Source organism: Protopterus annectens, chromosome 6.part0 (genome assembly GCF_019279795.1).
Source record: "Protopterus annectens isolate FY-2018-M chromosome 6.part0, PAN1.0, whole genome shotgun sequence".
In the NCBI taxonomy this organism is placed as follows: Eukaryota; Metazoa; Chordata; order Ceratodontiformes; family Protopteridae; genus Protopterus; species Protopterus annectens.
In genome coordinates, this window is record NC_056737.1 from 1,058,676,830 (window position 1) to 1,058,698,795 (window position 21,966).

The 21,966-nt window shown below is 43.3% G+C and overlaps 1 protein-coding gene across 4 annotated transcripts in view; it reads left to right on the plus strand.

Annotated features, from left to right (window-relative positions):
* The window catches only part of RBM25 (RNA binding motif protein 25), a 1,759,384-nt gene that overhangs the window by 1,534,287 nt on the left and 203,131 nt on the right, over positions 1–21,966 (plus strand). The gene's annotated exons all lie outside the window — the stretch shown is intronic.

Here is a 21,966-nt window from a genome sequence, read left to right on the forward strand (position 1 = left end):
CCAGTCTATCTCAGCCAGAGCTCCAATTGTTAGCTACTTCTACCCAGGTTGAAACCCAGGACCTCCTCAAAATTGCTCAGTAATTCATGACCTTTATGACATCTGGAGAGACCAGCAGGCACTAAAGTCTACCCCTGTAACCTCTCCCAGTAAAACACCAAGAGATGCCTGCTTTCAAAAGGAGTTTGATTCTTTAGTCTCTGGGAATTGAGGAAGTGTTAACTTGTTCTGAACACCACCCAATCCTATCCAGATTCTGACTTTGATGATGCCCTTTCCTCTGCTTCTCCCCCAGCAGATTTATCTTGTGGTTATACGTTGTGCAAAATGGAGGCTTTTCAGTGGGAAAGAGAGGAATTCTCCAAGGCCCAAGCGCATTACAGATAACTTCTAAGCTTGCTATCCCACTTGTCCTTGTGGTATTAGGTGATGTCTTCAAATACATCTGTTTGCACCCAGATTCTCTTCTCACCTCTCCAAGGAAGTCGGACTGATTTTAGAGTGCTTGACAGTCGGAACATCTCTACTGACTGTCTCACCTACTCCGAGGAGATCTGTCCCTAACATATAAAGCTATGTTAAACCCAGAGCTGTGACATGCTACATCTAAAGAAATCCCAATCCCTCCAAGCTACACGCCCTAGGGACCTAAACCTTTTCAGCACAATAAACAGGACATGCTGGAGGGATAGATTCCTGTCCCAGAGACTTCCTGTACTCTGGAACAAGCTACCCATCTATGTCAAGCAAAGTTCCTCATTAGCACTCTTCAAGAAAAATCTTGATGAGTAGATGGGAAATGCACCCCGGGGATCACTTCTGTGGCTCTGCTTGACAAGGCCACAGGCAATTAACTTTCTTGGGTGGCATAAGCCAGGGAACCCACTTGGGTAGGCTTACTTAGGCCCTTGGGCCGATGGCCTAGTACCTACCTATGAACTGGAACCCACAAGCTGATCCCGTAGTGTTTACCAAATCCACAAAGGGTGCACCTAAGCTTGCTGCTAGACACTACCCACCTAAAGAATGGGAAGGTGGACGGTTAGGTTTGGAAAAAAAAAGACTTGCACATAGTCCTTCAGATCCTGTTCTTGAAGGCCGTCATTTGCCACTTTCACATGTTAAAATACTTGAGTCCTTGCAGGAATAAATCATTTCCAAACTGAGGGCATTGCAGGTAGTGTTACTCAGAAACATATAGAACACTGCTGAAGTAGCACTCCAGGTTTCCAGACACATTTTGAAGTGTGGTTACGATGGTTTAGATGCATCATGCAGAGCAGCTGTTAGTGGCTCTGTTATGCATAGGCATGCTTGGCTTATAAAGACCCAGGCATTTCCTAAGTTAAGCCAAGCTCTTGGATGCTCCATTCGATTAAGAATTCCTTTTGGGATTCCTTTAGAGAAGGTTTTTGAGAAATTGGATAAACAAGGGAAGAAAATAAAAACTGTGAAATAATTTTTTGTCTTTAACCCTAAGGCATAATAGAAATGATCTTCTAAGCCTTGGTTTCAGCCTCATAGGCAAGAAAAGGGGGGTCTTCCTGATCAAAAATGACTAGACAGTCCAGAGTCCAGGACATGGCAATCAGAGCACTACACCCTAGGTCTGTGTGGTCCAGAGACTCTGTCCCTGTAGTAGAACAGCTGTGTGACTATGCACAGCTCCTCCTTTCCCCAGCACCTCTCTCTCCATCCCACTAGCAGGAAGTGTCTCTTCCTTTCTAAACTAGTGGGAACTCCTTACCTTCCGCCAGTGGGTACTAAACATCATAAAAAAGGTTGTTACTTTCATTTCAAAGAAAGACCACCCCTGTTAGGGATACCAAAGCCTCCAAAAAAAGGCCACCCCTGTTAGGGATACCAAAACCTCCAAAAAAAAAAGAACCCCCCCCCCCCAATACCTTCTGCCAGTGGGTACTAAACATCATAAAAAAGGTTGCTACTTTCATTTCAAAGAAAGGCCACCCCTGTTAGGGATACCAAAGTCTCCAAAAAAAAAAAAAAAAAAAACTCCATCTTGCAAGAACTCTTACAGCAGGGATCCATTTAACCAGCCCTTGCTGGGGATGGGGCAACAGGATTGCACTATTAACTCTATGGTTTACCATTTGGTGTATCCACCGCATTCAGAGTTTTCATCAAATGTCTAGCCCCAGTTGTAGCACATTGCAGAACTCTGGACATGCATGTTTTTTACCCCTGCCTGGACGATTGTGTCATCCAGGGAAAAACATCCTTTAACTCCAAACAGCCTTAGAGGTTACCATGGACGTTTTTGAGAGGGTAGGGCTCACCCTTAATTTCCTCAGGCCCCAGCTTCAGCCCTGGACAAGAATTCTCCTCCTGGATGCATTGATACTTTCTGTACAACAGAAAGTCACCTTATCCAAAGACAAAGGTGTTCTTCCTGACAGAATACGTACTTGGCTTACTTCCAAGGAAGACAGTGTCAGCAAGAGAATATCTAAAAGCCTTGGTGTTCATGGTGTTGTGTATCTTTTTGATCTCCCTGTCAAAATTACATGAGGAAACTTCAGTGATTCCTAAAAAGAAAACTTGAACAACATTTCCTCTATAAACCCTGTTGCCTCTCTTGCCATGTTTAAAAAGGGAGCTTCTTTGGTGGAGAGACACAATCAGGCTGATTCCAGGTGCAAATTTCTTTCTACCAGGGACCGACAAGACAATAACCACAGATAATTACGAAGTAGTCTGGGGAGCACACATCATAAAGGTACAGGGTATCGGAACCCCAGAACAAAGTAAACTTCACATAAAACCAAAAGGAGCAATGAAAGCCTTTTAAGCACCATGTCCCCACTAGCACTGTAAATTTGAACAGACAGCACCAAAGTTATGTGGTACATAAACAAGCATAGGGACTCATTCTCTTTCTGGAACCCAAAAACAAGGAAGAGAAGATGTCCTTCTATTCCTATGTTGCAGTATTGTAGTTGTGGGATTTCCTTCCCTCAGCCGACTCGTGCGTTAGCTGCTATACAAAAGCTCTGTTTGGTGTTGCAGCATGCTTGGCACGTCAGACGTAAGGCCATATTCCAGGGGCCTTGAATCTGACGTCTGCACACACAGTCCTCAGAACTTTTCAGCCGCAGACGACTGACGCATTGCGTGATCGCTCCTTCTCAGACGTCGCATTAAAAAGCTAAGTAACCTGTTGGTTTCTGTTTTTCTTTACATATCCAATTGTTATCACTTAGGCTTGGTTGTTTTAGGAATTTTTAGCTGATGTCAGGTTAAAAGAGTAAATGCCAATGTGGGCACCACATATCCCATAAAGAGGCCCATGATTGGTGTGTTTTTTGCTTAGGCCGGGAGCACGACCATTCCATCTGCTCCATTTGTCAGTCATTTGTGCCAAAGACCCCATGCTGCCATATGGCCACATTAAATCTCTACCTAGAAAATCAGCACCTTAAGTGGTTAGCCCTAAGAATGGATCCCGCCTCTGAGGCCACGTCTGAACCTCCGCGTAAGAACACCAAGATTCCTAGGCCTTCTTGGCCTGCCGCTTCTTTACCAGACGCCCTACCATCTGCCAATTAAGGAGCTAAGGGGCGTCCGGTGGATCCGTCATCTTCAACGATGACCTTTTGGGAAGCCATTGCTCATCCTCGGAGCCTACCCAGACACTGACTACCGTTGATGTTGAGGGGGGAGCAAAAATCTGTGGTGCCTCCGACCGAGATCCAGACTTCTGAAACGGTTGCATCTGTACCTGACTCTAGGCTGGTTCCAACTTCCACCCCAACCAAAAAGAAACAGAAAACCAAGCATGCCTCCTCCACTGCAGAAGGCTTACCAGATTGTCATTCCTTCACTTCTTCCCTCATGCAGGCATTTATGGCCCTTAGGCCTTCAGCCTCACCTCCACTTCTTTACCTTTACTCAGTCCTAGGCCTGCCTCAGCTTCTTCCTTCCTCCCTTGACTTCTCAGGTTAGGGAGGAAGAGCATGGTTCTTCCTTTTCTTTCTCAAAGGACTCTATATCATACACCTCCCAAGTTGCATCTCCCCAGGAGTATTTTTCTCCTGATGAGGAATCTATTGAAGGGGATTCTCCCCCTGAGGATTTTAATTTTGGTGAGACCATCACCAAGATGAGACTATTTCAAATGGGATACCTCACAAATGACTGACACCCAAAAGAGGTACTTTGAGCTCCTTCAAGTAGAACCCCCTCTCCCCTTCTACTGTTCCTCCGGTTCTGCCTTCTTACTTGGATGCCCTTAATTCTGCATCTAAGGCCCCAGACTCACAGCCGCCTGCCCCAAGTGCCCAGACCGCTTCTACAAGGTGTCGGATGAGCAAAAATTCTTAATCAAACCACCCTTGGCAGAGCCAGCAGTGATTGCTACCTTCCCTGATAAGCAGTCCAGACGGCTTCCCACCGCCTCTCTCCTACCCACTAAAGACAGCAAATCTATGGATAGGATGGGCAAGAAGGTATACACCACCTCCACTTTGGCTTTCAGAGCCATTAATTATCAGACGCACATGACTAAGTATGCTCTGGACTTGGTGTCTCAAACCTCCTCCATGCTGGCTTCTGTCCCTGACGGTCCCATTAAGAATGACTTCTCCTCCAAATTGTCCCTGGCTACACAAGTAGCTAGGCACTCCATTAGATGCAGCTATGATGCTGAAGAGGCATCTGCTCCCTGTGCAGCATCTGCTTCTGTCCTCAGGAGATACTCCTGGCTGAGACTTCAGAATCTCCCAGAATACTTCAAGTCCAAGATCTTGGATGCTCCTCTAGATCACAATTTCCTTTTTGGAAAACAGTCTCCAGATCTCTTCAAGAATCTGCAAGAAAAAAGTAAGGAATTGCAGACCATTAAACATTTACTGGTGTCCCCCCATTCCCAAGTACTATAGAATCTACCGTGCTAAGACCACCTATGTTAGGCGTAACCCTCCACAGACTGGTGCTTCCTCTTCCAGATCTAGAAGAGGGGCAAGAAGACCCACCACGTCCAGACCTAATGCACCACATCCTCAACCCAGACATTCCTTTCAGGACAGAGGAGGTCCCAACAATGCGTGACTGCCTTGCCAACCTGTCACTCTCTGCACGCCTTCCACACTGCCTCCCCTTCTGGCAAACCATCACCACAGACCAATGGGTACTATCCCATTATCCAAAAAAGATATTTCCTCTCCTGGAAAGAAAAACCACCCAGGAAAGGCATACCATTTCCCCCCAACACCAGCAACATCTCCTTCCAGAGGTTTTGTCAGACCTGCTTGAAGCTAGGTACCATAGAACCTGCCCCCTCAAGACAGGAAGGAAAGGGTTTCTACTCCCGTCTGTTCCTGGTCTCCAAAAAAGACTGCCCCTGGAGACCCATCTTAGACCTCCCCTTCCTAAATCTTTACCTTCAGGTACCCACCTTCAAAATGCTGTCACTTCCCATCCTGCTACCTCTTATTCCAGCCAAGGCTTTTATGGCCACCTTGGACCTAAAAGACGCCTACCTACACATACCCATCAGGACTTCCCACAAAAGATTCCTGTGTTTATCTAGGCCCTCCTCTCATTACCAATTTACTGCTTTGCCCTTTGGTTTGTCCAGTGGCCCCCCCCCCCCCGCAAGTGTTTACACGGTGCCTTGCTCCAGCCATTGCCTTCTGCAGAACTCAAGGAATCTAGATTTATCCCTATCTGGGCGACATCCTTATTCTGGCAGAGTTAAAAGATACCCTCTCAAAGCATCTGCACTTCACCATGTCCCTTCTGCAGAATCTAGGGTTCACCCTCAACCTTCCAAAGTCCTCCTTGAACCCAGACCAGGATAAAATTTTTCTGGGTTGCAGAATCAGAACGGACAAATTGTAGGCCTTTCCTCCACAGGACAAGGTACTATCCCTGACCTCTCACTTCAAGGAGATCCTACACTCTCAGAAAGTAACTGCAAGGCAATTCCTTCATCTCCTGGGCTTAATGGCAGCAACCATCCCTATGCTACCACTGGCCAGAATGCACATGCACAAGCTACAGTGGTACCTCAAAAACATTTGGCCCCAGCACCTGAATCACTTGGAAAAGGTGATTCCCCTCCTTTCTTGTCTAAAGAATAGAAATCAGCTGGTGGATCCAACAAGTCCAGCTAAACCGGGACTTCTTCCACTACTACCTCCCACCCCAACCCAAATATTGCATACAGATGCCTCAGATTCAGGTTGGGGTGCGACAATGGTATCTTACAGAGTTCAAGCAAACTGGCACCCTTCTCTAAAGGCCAAACACATCAGTGTCAGAGAAATGACAGCAGTCTTCCTAGCTCTAAAAACCTTTACTCCTCTACTTCTATCAGGGGTTCTTCTAATAGTGACTGACAATACCATTGTAATGTGGTCCCTCAACAAACTGGGAGGAACAAAGGCTGATCAGCTGTGCAGACTAACCCTGCTGATATGGGACCTAGCCTCTCACCACAACTTGTCCCTGAAGGCAGCCTACATCCCCTCACAGGACAAGCAAGCAAGCAGATCTCCTAAGCAAGACATCCTTTCCCCAACACGAATGGATGCTGGACAGGACTGCTTTCCTAGATATAGTCCACCGGTGGGGCACTCCTCAAATAGACCTGTTCGCCTCTCCCCACATAACAGGCAGCTGCAGACCTTCTGCTCAAAGAACTACTCCCCTCTAGCTTGGAAGAGTAGATGCTTTCAACATCTCCCGGGAGGGGAAGTTTCTTTATGCCTTCCCCCCTCCCAGTGATTCAAAAAGTCCTCCTGAAAATCAAGGAGGACAAACCGAAAATCTTGTTAATAACACCCTACTGGCCAAGGCAGCACTGGTTCCCCCTACTTCACAATTTAGCCAAGGACAGTCACTACAAGTTACCATACAACGTGGACCTCCTGACACAAGAAAAAGGAACTCTCATCCACCCATACTTGCAGATGTTGTCCATGACACTGTGGGTGATAAACCTTTGATCCCTTTCAGACACCACTACTCAGAGGATGTGCTTTCAGTCCTGAGGAAGGCCAGGAAACCTACAACAAGAAAATCTTACCTAGCTAAATGGGAACGATTTACTAAGTGGTTCCTAGACAAGGGCGGGCAGGGACCCTTATATTGCTGATACCCCCCCTGGTTCTTCCTTGTGTGTGTCAGTTGATAAAAAGTGGACTTTCCTACTCTTCCGTGAAAGTACACCTTTCTGCTATTTCAGCCTGCTTGCCTCTTGATCCCCCCTTGCTAGCCAGGCTCGACATGAAACTCTTCCTTAAAGGGGTGCTACACATTAGACCCCCAAAGAAGCCTATCCCTCCTCCCTGGGACCTTAACTACATCCTCGAAAAACTTACCCAACACCCTTTCGAACCTGCTGGGACATTTCCCCTATAGATTTATACATGGAAAACGGTCCTTCTATGGCTGTCACTTCAGCCAGAAGGGTTTCAGGGTTGCAAGCCTTAATGGCCTCCCCCCCCCCCCGTCCACACCACCTAACACAAGGACAGGGTCACCCTGAGAACTAATCCCTCCTCTATGCCCAAGGTGGTCAGTGACTTGTCTCTAATCCAATCTATCCGCCTACCCACTTTCTTTTCCTCCCCACTAATGAAGGGTAGAGGATACTACACTCCCTGGATGTGCACAGGCAACTAAGATTTTACCCAGACAAAACCAAATCCATTAGGAAATCGCAGCAACTCTTTGTTTCCTTCCACCCCAGAGCTCTGGGCAAGGCAGTCTCCAAACAAACCATCGCATGCTGGATCAGGAAAGCCATTAGTCTCTGCTACTCCCTCCACGGAAAAAATAAAAACAACAGTGGGAGTAAGGGCCCACTCCACAAAAGCAGTGGCCGCCTCCAAGGCTTTTATAAAAGGTCTGGACACGGCATCCATTATGGAAGCAGCCAAATGGTCCACTATCCACACTTTCACCAAACATTACAAACTTGGCCAAGTCTCCAGAGCTCGTGCAGGATTTGCCAGGGCAATCCTACAGGGCTTTGTAGAGTCCTCATCAGCATCCACCACCCTCTCATCCATCTAAGCTGTGGTCCTCTCCCACAGCTAGAATACTGCAACATAGGAATAGAAGGACATAGAATAGTTGTGTAAAATCTTACCATAACCATAGATGTCCTCCTTTTCCATGTTGCAGTATTCCTTACCACCCACCATTTCCCCCTCTTCATTCTCCTTTACCCCCAGCTATAACCTGGACCTGTCTATACTATAGAAGGACCCCAGGGTCCCATTCCTGACACTACTGGCTTTTCCACCTGCTGGGCCTTCTACTCTACCTGCTGGCCTTCAAGTTCTGAGGATTATGCGCGCAGACGTCACATTTAAGACCCCTGGTTTATGGTCTTATGCCGGATGTCCCACGCATGCCGCAACAGCCAAGTTGAAGCTTTTGTATAGGAGTAGACGTACGAGTCGCCTAAGGGCAGGAAATCCCACAATTAGACTACTGCAACATGGAAGAGAAGGACATCTATGGTTATGGTAAGATTTTACACAACTATTCTATTCTGCATACCTTGGATGTGCACAGACATCTCGGGTACTACTTACAGAATTAAGACTTTTAGAAAAGCTGAACGGCTGTTAATTTCCTATTCTGGGGCTAGGAAGGGTCAGCATGTCTCTAAGCAAGTAATTACTCATTGATTGTCCTGTGCTGCTGTTTTGTATTACTCCCACTGTACTAAATCTGTTCCAGTCAAGATTCAAACCTATTCCACCAGAGCCTTATCCTGTCTGAAGGCATATTGAAAGAAGTGGAGGCTAGAGGCAGAAACCTGGTCCTGTGTTTATACCCCTACAATGTACTACAAACTGGGTTCTTTCTCCAGTTCTAGAACTGGCTTTGCAAGGAACATGCAGTGTAGGGTCTCCTGGATCCTTCTCCTTCCACCCAGGTAGGGTAAACTTTGGGAGTCTACAATTTTGCCGCTGAGGCAGTGTAAGTGATGAACATAGTACAGTTGCACAAGTCCTGCTTGTGACAGTAGATGTTCAAATTTCAGAATGCCTCAGTGGCAGCACCCACCCACCATCCCCCTTATTTTGTAGAGAGTTTGATGGTATCAAACCTTGTTGTATTGTTGGTTAGCTTTCGATGTGTTTTTTTTAAACTGCATATTGGTTGGTTTTGATCAATTCTTGCTTCTGGTCTTTCTTGGCTTTTCCTACTTGGCACTAAAAGCCTGAATAGCTGACTTCCTTTGACAGTGGTTTGACTTCCCCTGATGAGAGGGACTTCGCTGGTCTCCTGTCACTGAGTCAGTGGAGGAATTTCTGAGCTCTGGAAAGCTTCTACATGAATTTGTTCAGGCACAGAACCTGTATGCCACTGAAGCAGTGTGAATTTGAACACCTTCTGTTACAGGTAAGTAGGATTTATGCAGCTGTACTTTTTTTACAGTTGTGTTTAAATTTAAAATCATATAATGTAACATTCAAGATCTTCAGTAGTTTCTGTTGGAGTCATTTTCTGCTTATACACCAGAATTTGACATTGTTTTTCCAGAAGTTCTCATTCTTGGAGACTGCTTTGGCTTTGTGACAACACATACTTTTATGTAATATGTCGGCTAAGTAACCACATTCATCCCAGCACTTGGTGATTCTTACTTGTTATGTAAAGAATGTAGGTCTTGATGCTGCTTTCATTTCTGCAATATCCTGCATGTTCATGTTCTTTTTGTACAGTGTTTCAATTCTCATATAGATAATGTCATGGACTTTGTGTCACTGAGGAGTTCCTATCTAGCACCCTTAGCACTAACAGTATTACTAACAAAGAAATTAAGAGCTTTTTAATAATGGAAGGCCATTTTGCTTGCAAAAGGCAAATTATTCTATAGTCTGACTGGAATGTTATTTAATAAAAATCACCCTTGTTATTTTCCTGTGCTGTTCATGGGGAACTACTAGGCATGCAGTCCCAGGAGACCATTAAGAAGTCTAGCCCCAGTTGCCCCAGAGTATTTTCTTGTTAAGTGACCTGCTCAAGGACACACGCAGGCTGATGAAGACTTGAACCCGTAACACAGGAAGTAGCTTGATCTGATGTTATCCAAGTCATCATTCATCACCATAGGGTCTAGGATCCGATATCGGATCAGAGCCAGCAACATACTACAGACGGATCCAAAGCTCTAGCTCCTCCCTCTCCCATGATGCTCTGCTGCCTTCTGACCCCCAGATCTCATTTGCCGTGTATCCCATGCAGGCACTTTTTCCATCGTCTCTAGCTAGATAAGGGTTTCTTTGTATTTTCTTGTACTTCAAATCTAGTTGTTAGTGTAGTTTCTAGTGTAGTTTGGTGCTGTTATTTGTGTTTTCTCGTAGTTGTTAGCTCCCTTCCCTTAGGTTAGGGTTTTGTCTTAGTTGGTGTGTGTGTGTTGGGTTTTGGCGCCCCTTTTTCTCGTAGCTGTTAGGGCTGTACTGTTTTAGTTCATTATGTTTTTAGTGGTTTAATTTAGTTTAGTTTAATTTAGTTTTTTGATTTATGGCTAATGAGCCGTCTGGCTGTAAGAAATGCTTGTGCGGTCAGAAGACACCTAATTCCGACGTGAACGAGGAGTGCCAGTATTGCTTGGATGCTCTGCACCTGAAGTTTGAATACAACATTTGTGCCGCATTTAACCCCAGGGCTTTGTCGGAGTGCCGCAGCAAGCTCTTGTTAAAGGGTCTGGCAAGGGGGTGGGGCTCGTTGTTTCCATCTCAAAGGCTTCCTCTTCCATTCCTTTTCTGTCCAGCCAGCTCTTTCTAAGAAACCATGGCTGTTCAGATCCTAAGTCTCCAGATCTGATTCCAGCCTGGTCCATCTCTGATCCGAGATCTTCTGAGCTGCGAGCCGATGAGCTGTCTGTCGGCTCCAGGGCCCCCCGGATCAGAGGCCTTCAGAGCATACCAAGATCAGGCCAGCCTCGGATCTGACCAGTTAGTCTAATCCATCCGCTGTGTAGGCTAAGCCTTTGGATCAGATTTTAGTCTTCGAGGAGGTAGCCATCCCTTCTCCCTCCAAACAGATGATGCAGTTAGCTCCAAGATAATGGAGCCTTACCCCAGAACATCGTGGTAGGTCAGGGAGATCTCTCTCCAAGTCCACCCACTCCTCTTTTTTTCCTCTAGATCTTCGAGGAGTCTCTTACCCTCCGATACGGACAGGATGATGAAGAGCTTCCTCAAGGCCCAAATAGAGTTGGGGCTCCTCCCTTCCCCTGCCCATCAGGCCAGGGGAGCTTCACCCCTCTCTGGTTCTCATTCTCCTCATCCAACTCTTGGCCAGGACATTTGTGGTCAGATTCCAGCGAGGCTGAGTATTCTCCCTTTCTCGAACCAGTTGGAGTCTCTGGCTTATTCTGATCTCCACTCTCATAGCAAGTTGAGCCCCATACTGTAGTGGTCGATGCCGGCTCTGTGGGGGGGGGGGGGTCTGGTACCTTCTCCTCTGGCCTATCTATTCCCCTTGGCTCTTTGGCCTTCAGTAGCTCCGGCCACTATCTTCCAGGGGTAGCGGTGCTGTTTTCGGACCCATTCTTCCTCTCCAATGGACCTCTCCCTTGGATGTGGGGGACGGGCCCACTTCCAGCTCTTCGCCTTTCCAGGTATTAGAGAGGATCTTCTCCAGGAGTGGAGTTTCGTCTGCTGCAGCTCATGTTCCCTCCCTGCCTCTCTGTACTTTGGCTGATTAAGGCCTCCATTCATGTCCAGGGTCAGCCCCTCCCCCTCGATCGGGCCTTCAGGGGGTTTCCTCATCTCTTGGAGCCTTTGTCTCTTCTGAGTCCTCCTCAGAACCCCCAGTAGAGGAGATGCATGGTAAGAGAAAGTGCAAGAGGAAGCACTTGGACTCAATTGGGAGTCCCTCACTGAGGTTACAGACCTTGAGAAAGAAGACTGGTCTCTCAGATCTCCGCCCAGCGATGTCTGCTTCGGAGACATCTTTGAACTCCTGAAGCAAAAAGGCAGATGGTCTCCACAACCCCCCCCCCCCCAGTCTTCGAAGGAGTCCCTTTTTCTGAAGGCCTTTGGGACAGGCCCATCTACCTTCTGGGTGTCAGCAAACCTGTCCACTGATGAGTTAGTAGATCTGATCAGCAGCAGGGCCTGGAAGGAAATATGGTGGAACCTGTTCAAAAAAGGGACGACAAGTTTCTTAGTCCTCCTGCAAACCATTCTTTCTGGAGCAAGGGTGTCCCAGTCAGTGCCATTGTGGTTGCTGCTGCCACTAAAAAGGAGCTAGCAGAGCACAGCTCCACGGTCCATCCCCTGAACACGGAGTCCCAGGCGATATACCGTTTTGTGAGGCATGTGTATGCCTCAGCTACTTTTGGACTGATTATTTGTCACATTTAACCCGTCTCCAAAGGGGATTTGGTCCAAGAGATTTCCACTTCCCTTACAGAGATGTTACCGGCAGAGGACCTGAAGAAGGTGTCTCCCAAGCTATCCACTCTTGACTTCCCTTGCAAATTTCTCTATGAGGTTCCAATGTTGAAGAAGCTACCTCTCGGGCAGCTGGTACAGGCATTGCTTTGAGGCGTCATGCCTGGTTAAGTTTATTCGGGTTCGCGGAACCCTTCATGGCATCCTTTACCAGTGCCCCCTTTGATGGTTCTACTCTTTTTGGACCATCGGTGAAGGACATTTTGACCTACAGCAAGCAGGAAGGGAAGACTGTGTCTCTAGTGGGGATCAAGTTTTCTACTCCCCAGTAGTCATTCTCTTAGACTCATTGGGGATCTAGGAAGATGTGGTTCCGTAAGTCACAGTCTCATTTCAAGGAACCTCCTGAGGATTTCTGTTCCAGAGGAAGGGGGAAGAGGTTTTAATGGACGATGCCCTAGAAGTAGAGGGGGGTCTGCAAAATCAGAGCTCCAAGGAACCTTTTTCTGAGCACCCTTATCTGCACTCCTGAAGCATTGCTTGGCTGCTCTGCAGTGGAGGCAGTTGGGGGTTGCATTTCCCTACACCCACTACCCTGGACAAACATCACTTCAGATCAGTGGGTGTTAAGTATCGTTTTCAGTGGCTATTTTATTCCCTCTTCAGAACTCCTTTAAGTAAGAAGTGAACTCCCAGACATTCCACCCAGTCAGAGGGAGTTGGCCTTCAAAGAAGTTCACTAACTTCTTCTAAAAAGAACAATCCAAGAGGTTCCAGCAGGACAAAGAGGATCCAGCACTTATTCTTGCTTCTTTTTAGTGCCAAAAAAGACGGGGATCTATGTCCTATTCTCGATCTCAGTGAGCTCAGTCTTTCAGTAAAGAAATCAAAGTTTCAAATAGTCAGTGATCCGTCCATTCTGCCTTTTTTGTGCAAGGACAATTGGATGTGCTCTGTAGATCTCCAGGACGCCTACTGTCACATCAAAAAAGACAGGCATTCCAGGAGATGTCTTCGCTTCCAGCTAGGAGCCCATCATTACCAGTTCAGAGCCCTACCCTTTGGTCTCACCAAAGCTCCCTGGGTGTTTACCAAATGTATGGCAATGGTAGCGGCTCACCTGCATCTGCAGGGGTTCCAGGTCTTTCTGTGTTTTGACAATTAGATCCTCACGGCACCTTTGAGACATTGACTGATACAAGAGATTCATTATGTTCTCCCCCTCTTCCCTCAGTTGGGGATCACAGTCAACCTTGTGAAATCCAATCTGATCCCCATTCAACAGTTGGAATTCATAGGAGTTCAGATGGACCTCCCCCGTGGTTCACCTAGTTCTTTGGGCTCTTGGATCCATGGCCTCGGCCATTCATTTTGTTCCTCTGGCCAGGTACCATATGTGAGTGTCACAATGGACCTTAGCTCTCCCATGGTCGGCTCTGCTTCATCCCCTGTCTATGACCATAAAACTGATGCCCGTGTGCAGACATCACCTCTGGTAGTGGCTTCACCCTGAACCCTACTCCGAGGGAATCACTGAGGGATGCCCTCGTCCACGATTGGCCTCCGGGTCTCCTTTACGCCTACCGTCCTGTCCCCTTAAATACCAAAGGTTCTGCAGAAAGCGCAGCACCTGAAGACATCCCTTATCGTCATTGCCCCTTCATCAGGTCTCAACTGAAGTATCCACCATGGATACTGGATCCCCATCAGGATCTGATTTCCCATCCATCCGGGCTTCCTCTCCCAAACATTTGGACCCTTCGTCTAACCGCATGGTTTCTCCAGTTCCACTAATCATAGAACAGTACAAGCTAGCATCCCCCATTAAACTTATCATTCTAGCCTCCCAGAAACCCTCCACTAGAAAGGTATATAGTAGTAAGTGGAAAAGGTTTTCTATCTGGGCTAAGAGCAGGAATCTGGAACCTTTTTCTGCTTCAGTTTCAGACATACTTTTCTCTCCTGCTCTCCCTTTTCCAAGCAGGAGCAAGATTTTCTACTATCAAGCTTCAGTTGGCGGCAATTTCCAACTTTCGTTAGAGCTCTGAGTCTACCTTTTCATCTAGGCTTTTAAAGCATTTATGAAAGGGGGTTTTCTGCTTCAGCCACCGATTAAGGATCCTTCACCTCCTTAGGACCTCAAGCTGGTTTTGCAGTCTCTTTCTAGGAAGTCCTTTTGACCCTGCTAGTTCCTGCAATCTCGAGTTCCTGTCATGGAAGACGGCCTTCCTGGTGGCTATTTACCTCAGCTAGGAGGATCTCAGAACTGCAAGCTCTCACCATTACTCCTCCTTAAATGATTTTTTACAAGGACAGAGTCTCTCCTAGGACAGATCCCTCTTTCTTGCCCAAAATTGCTTCTGAATCATCTTTAAACAGATGTGTTCAGCTTCTGGTGTTCTTCCCCAACTATTCCAACAAAGAGGAGTACATCCTGCATACCTTGGACGTTCACCGACAGTTATGGTTCTACCTGCATAGGACAAAAAGTTTTTCGTAAGCTAGAACAGCTTTTTGTGACCTTTTCCCTTAGTAGATGCGGTCTTCCAGTTTCTAAGTTCACTATCTTTAAGTGGATATTGGGCTGCATCTCCATGGTCTACTACCTTTCCCACCTTCAGTTCCCAGGAAATGTCAAGGCTCATTTTACTTGGTCTGTAGCAACTTCTGAAGCCTTTTTAGCAAGACTTTCTATTAATGACATTTGTGCTGCTGCCACATGTCTAACCCTCACACATTTATTTATCACTACAAGATTGATCTAATTTCCAGGAGCAGGGCTTCCTTTGGCTCCACTGTGCTCCAGCATGTCCTTCTTTGTGGCCTCCCGGGGTTGATGGTAGCTGGGGACTCTGACCTTATGGTGATGAGTGATGACTTTGATAGCATCATATTAAGAGTCGTGTAACTGGGCATCTGTTATCCTACGTCATGATTCAGCACGTTTTCCCTCCCACCATCCTGCTACCTTGTAGATCTGGGAGGAAGTTGGAGTTTTCCCTCGAGTCATGCAGTAAACTCATAAATCTGGGTGTCAGAGGGAAGCAGGGCATCATGGGAGAGGGAGGAGCCTTGGATCCATCTGCAGTATTGTTGCCAGCTCAGATCCGATATTGGATCCTAGACCCTATGGTGATGAATGATGATGCAGGATAACACAGATGCCAAGTTATGGTAAGTACATAACTCTTATTTTCAGCTCATTGCCTTAATCTTCTGTGCTGCTTACAGTGCGTAACTATTTCAAGGCAAACTAACTTTTATTAAGTGATAGTTTGATAGCTTGTCAAAATTCATTGCTCCTCCTAATAAAAAAAAAAAAAAAAAAAAAAAAAAAAAACAGCAGCCGATGTAGAACTGTTCACAGAAACTCCATGCAGCCGTGCCATTGGCTGCATAGAGGCTGCTGTACCTACCAGAAGTAAGCCCAAAACTAACTCCAAAAACAAACCACCCTGGTGGCAACCCTGATTAAACAGGTTATACAACAAAAGGGAAAATAAATCATGGCTAAAATCAGGAAATGTAACTCCCATAAAGAACTCTCATCCAAATACAAGCAGCTAAGAGGGCTAATGAAGTCCACTAAATCCAATTTTGAGGTCAAGATAGCCTGCCAAGCAAAAGACAACCATAAGGCCATCTTCAGCTATGTCAGAAACCTCAAAGGCAGCACAGAACAGTGTACTGAAGTAGTGGGTAAAGGTGCCACATTCACTGAACTGGATGATATAATAAATCTGCTGGCTGATAAATTCATTTCTAACTTTAATTACGTCCCGGCACTATTAAGGCTGTCCTTTATCTCTCACTTTCTCCTGCTGAACCTCCGTAATAGTTTGCCAGCATAGACCACGAATAAACGGATAGTTTAAAACTAATTCTTTAATATAAATAACAAAAACAAACATGAAAACACCTCAGATTTAGCGCTTTCATCTCCCAAAGCGGAGACTTCTTCAGAATCCAATTGTAAACTAATCCCTACAGTCTTTTATATTATTCTTGATTCCCAATAGTAGTTAATTGAATTGACTAATTACTTAATACAATATAAAGTTTAAATTTAAAAGGGCACTTCATCTTCATGTTGAACCATGTCAGAATACCATTGATAGTACAAAGTAAAATATTCTAGGTATACATTCTTTTAAAAATACTGAATGAGTAAATAAGTGCATAAATAAATAAATGAATAAATAATTAAATAATTAATTAAATATCTTGATGCTGATGAAGAGACATATGTTATACAATAAGTAATAAATAAATGCAGTATAAATATGTATATATAAATAATTAATTAAATAATTATATATAAATATAACTATAAATATACATGTATATATATCTTAAATATGAATAATAAATATGAATAATAAAATATAAATATTAATTTGATAAATTTTGTATAGATGTTGAAATAATCAAATTAATTCTATGCAAAAAGTTCTATGCAATAAATAACAATAGATAATAGTATCTTGAATTGTTTAAGAACTTCTAATATGCGAACTGTCAACATGACATTCAAAGCAACATATTCAAAAAACATTTCAAAAAACATTTCAAAAACATCTCAAAATCCATTTTGCCTTTTAAGTGTTACATATATATATACATATATATATGTGTGTATATGTGTGTATATATGTATTACTTATATATATACATTATATATATCATTATATATATATACATGTATTAAAATGTTATATTAAAATGTTATACAATACATCAAAGAAAAAAGGTGATTAAAATATTGATAGGGATGTTGCAATAATAAGATATAATTGGTCCCATAATGTTTTTTGAAATGTTTTTTGAAATGTTTTTAAATGTTTTAAATGTTTTTTAAATGTTTTTTAAATGTTTTTTTGAAATGTTCTTTGAAGTGGGTTTTGAAATGGATTTTGAGATGTTTTTGAAATGTTTTTTGAAATGTTTTTTGAATATGTTGCTTTGAATGTCATGTTGACAGTTCGCATATTAGAAGTTCTTAAACAATTCAAGATACTATTATCTATTGTTATTTATTGCATAGAACTTTTTGCATAGAATTAATTTGATTATTTCAACATCTATACAAAATTTATCAAATTAATATTTATATTTTATTATTCATATTTATTATTCATATTTAAGATATATATACATGTATATTTATAGTTATATTTATATATAATTATTTAATTATTTATATATACATATTTATACTGCATTTATTTATTATTTATTGTATAACATATGTCTCTTCATCAGCATCAAGATATTTAATTAATTATTTAATTATTTATTCATTTATTTATTTATGCACTTATTTACTCATTCAGTATTTTTAAAAGAATGTATACCTAGAATATTTTACTTTGTACTATCAATGGTATTTTGACATGGTTCAACATGAAGATGAAGTGCCCTTTTAAATTTAAATTTAAACTTTATATTGTATTAAGTAATTAATCAATTTAATTAACTACTATTGGGAATCAAGAATAATATAAAAGACTGTAGGGATTAGTTTACAACTGGATTCTGAAGAAGTCTCCGCTTTGGGAGATGAAAGCGCTAAATCTGAGGTGTTTTCATGTTTGTTTTTGTTATTTATATTAAAGAATTAGTTTTAAACTATCCGTTTATTCGTGGTCTATGCTGGCAAACTACTACGGAGGTTCAGCAGGAGAAAGTGAGAGATAAAGGACAGCCTTAATAGTGCCGGGACGTAATTGGTGTTTGGTGGCATATTTTTCCTGGTTACAAGTTTTGGTGGTCATTTCTAACTTTATCCACCACTCACTCCAGCCACCTCCCAAGAAACACCTTCAGATATAACCCATTCAACTATAGAGGGCATGTTCTGACTGCACACACTGAGGCCAGGAACACAGCCTCAGTGGGCCCCCGATAATATCCCAAGATACCTGTCTGTAATATGACCCATCAGGGCCACTGGAATTGCTATTTAACTGTGGTTTTAAAACCGGCTTCGTGCCACAAGAATGGAGAGCTCAACAGTATTCCTTTTCTTAAGGGTGGACTATCAACATGTCTTGGAAACTGCAGACCCGTTATTCTGACTACTGTCGTATGTAAATTCATGGAAATGATCGACAAAGACATAGGAGTTCTTCAGCCACAGGATCCATCCCAGTTTGGCCTTGTGAAAAGAAGGTCATGTCTGCTGAACCTGCTGGACATCTTTGAGTAGGTCACCAAGGCAATGGTTGAGGATAAAATAGTGCATACTGCCTACCTTGACCTGGCTAAGGCATTTGATACAGTACACCACTCTGGCATTATCAACATACCTAAGGAATTAGGCATAAATCTCTGTATAACTCACTGGATAGTAAGCTGGTTTACAGATAGGACCCAGAAAGTTAGGACTGATGAGACCACCTCCTCAGAGATCAGTCACTAGTGGAGTCCCTCGACACTGAGTGCTGAGCCAGCTTCTCTTTGGCATCTACTTCTCAGAAGTCAAGACTAGTATCAAAAACCTCTAGCTGACAAAGTTTGCAGATGATTGCAAACTGGGAGCAGTCATAGAATCCACCCAAGATACTAACATCTTACAAGAGGGTCTAACACAGACAGTTGACTGGTGCCAGCACCATGGCTTAAAACTCGGTGCAAAGAAATGCATTATAGTACCTTTTGGGAAGTCTGCCACCCCAGGAAACTACATCATCAATAAAACACCCCTTAAAGTTGACCCATTAGTGAGTGAGCTGGGAACAGATGTAGACGGTAACCTGACCTTCGACCAGCATGTATTCAAGGTAGTAAAGAAGTCCTTCTATGTTGCTCAACTTATAAGCAGGTGCATGGCGTCTAGGTTCAGGGAAGTCATTGTACTACTGTACTCAGCCCTCATCAGACCCATCATTGAGTGTAATGCTCTCTTCTGTATGTGCCTGACCAGACACATGGAGCAGCTGGAACTTCCACAAAGGTTCCCTACAAAAAGAATGCAGAGCATAAACACAATGTCCTGTGCAGATCACCTCAAAGCACCATCTCCTACAGACTGCGGAGAGGTGATCTATGCCTGGCATACAGGGCATCTTTGGCCCCCCTCTGCTGAAACTTTTGCACATCCACAAAACAGCATCAGAACTAGTAAATCTAAAGACCTAAATTTTGCTGGCAACATAAAGAGGACATGTTGGAGAGAAAGATGTATTTCGGAGAATTCCCTTTCTCTGGAACAGGCTTCCCATCCATGTAAAAGAAAGCCCCCCCACCCACCCACTCTGTTTAAGCTCAACTTGGACCACTGGATGGGAAATTGAAAATTCACCCTAGGTGTGGCACCCATGTCTCTGATGAACAGAGGAAATCTGTAAATAATGCCATAACCAACAATCAACCCCATATAAATGTCTAAAACATATAACTTGTGGGACACATTTGGGTTGCACAGCTAGGCTTATAAAGGCCGTAGTGGTGGTTTGCCTAGTGTACACTTATGAACCTGCCAAACTAATCGGATCAGATGATGATGATTTTTGGTAACTAGTTGTTAATACCTTATTTCAGATCTAAACATGGTTTGCTGTTAATTATTGTTAAAAGAAATGCCTAGTGATCACCTCTCTCCATAACCTGTGTGTGACCTGAACATATTTAGCATTTTTGTCTTAGCCCTACATTGTGTTGTACACCCTTCATATTGTGTTAGTAACTTTGCTTTTAATGGCTTTCAGTTTCTGTATATCCTCTGAGGAGTAGCAGAGAAAACTAGTATTGCATTTGGTGATTAGTCTTATGACCATTGTAAATTGCAGTACAGCTAGATGCTTGTTTGAATACAGGGCACCCACAGAGTTAAATTGTAAGAGAGATGCTTTTTCTATAATCAGCTGAACATTATTATAAAGAAACCACTGCCAACTGCTACTGAGAACTAAGAATGTCATGCATATACCTTTCCATCGTGAAGAGTGGCACATTGATTTATGTTAAAACTGGTGCTACCACATTTACTTAATAAAATAAATCTGTCTTGCATTTGTCAACAAATGATGGTGTCCAGACTCTGTTAGAACTGTGTGTTAGTGCCATGCTTAATAACACTGGATCCAAATTAGAAACAACATTCATAGTTTGTGGATTTATATTACTAATATTGTCAATAATTTATTGTGTATAAATTCCTGATCTTCATAATTTAGTTTCTGCTTCATTGACTTCATTCAGCGGTGTAAAAGGTTGCAACACAAATCTGCCAGTAATTGGCAAGCTACTGGATATGCCTTCTCCTTGATCATTAGGAAAACATCTGGGCTGTGTTTTAGTTAGTCTTACAGGAAGCAGACTGGCGCCACTTAGTACACTAATTTGGCCCAGTTAATTGGAATTAGATGCTGCTCCAGTCCTGTTGCAGCCAAAGACTTGATAGGGAAAGGTACCCAAATTAAACTTTGGAGAGCATCCTGGGTGCTGGCAGTGTCCATAGTCAATTGATCAGCCTTTGGCCTAGAGCTGTCAAAACTGATCTGTGGAAGTGATTGCTGAAATTTCCCTCTCCATCAGACCCAGCAGATTTGGTGAGGGCTATTTGGATGAGTCTACTACTCTGAGGCCTGTTGCTCAGAAGTTTCAAGCGCATGTTTAATTCTTAAGTTTGAGGCCTTACCTCAGGATGACAAAGAAAAATAGCTTTGTTAATGGACCTTTGATGTGACATATATTTGTTTGAGTATTTGACCATAACTACACCTGTGAATAGACTCATTATTGATGCTCCACAAAGAACAGACCCTCAATAGCTGGTACTTGCTTAAAGAAGCAAATTTGATCTGGTATTATGAGATGGTAAGGAGAGGATCTTCACTGATTTTGGAAAAAAAAGTGATTACCAGAAAGTGTAGTTTAACATAAGTTTAACTGTAGTCTTGAGCTAATGAGAGATGAGTGTGTTAATTATCAAGAAAGCAGACCTTGAAAAAATGAAATGGGGCATTGCCTCAGACTCCTTTTGCAGAAGGCTTGTCATACAAGTTTTTATATGAAACATGTACTCCTTAATCCATGCTAATAATAATACCTGTGCAACATGTGAACGTTTTGTATTTGTTCATGGTTTGTTACTTGTTTTTTTTTTCTAGGAATGTTTTGCATTACTTACATGACTATTTACATGCTATTACCTTGAAATGCCTTTTGCAGTTGTTGATAGTTGGCTTGTCATCATCTAATGGCTACATCTCTGCAACATTTCTTAAATATTCTCATTTATGCTTTTGGAAGCATATGTCTGCTTCTGATCAGAGCATGTCATGATATCTTACACAGGACTAAGAGGGTTCATGCAGCCCCATACTTTGCCATTTCTTTTCTTTCATTTGCACATTTCAGATTTCTTTTGTAATGCTTATTGTAGAAAGGTTTCCTTGTTCATTAGTCATGAACAAGACTGGTGCTAAATTCATTATGTGGGGAGTAACACATTTTGAAGAGCACCAAATATGCCAAACTGTGTCAAAAACAGTTTAGAAGTGCATGGGATAGTTCAAGGAAGTTTTTGTTTATTATGTGGATTACTTTGTATTGCAAAGCTTGAATTCTGCCT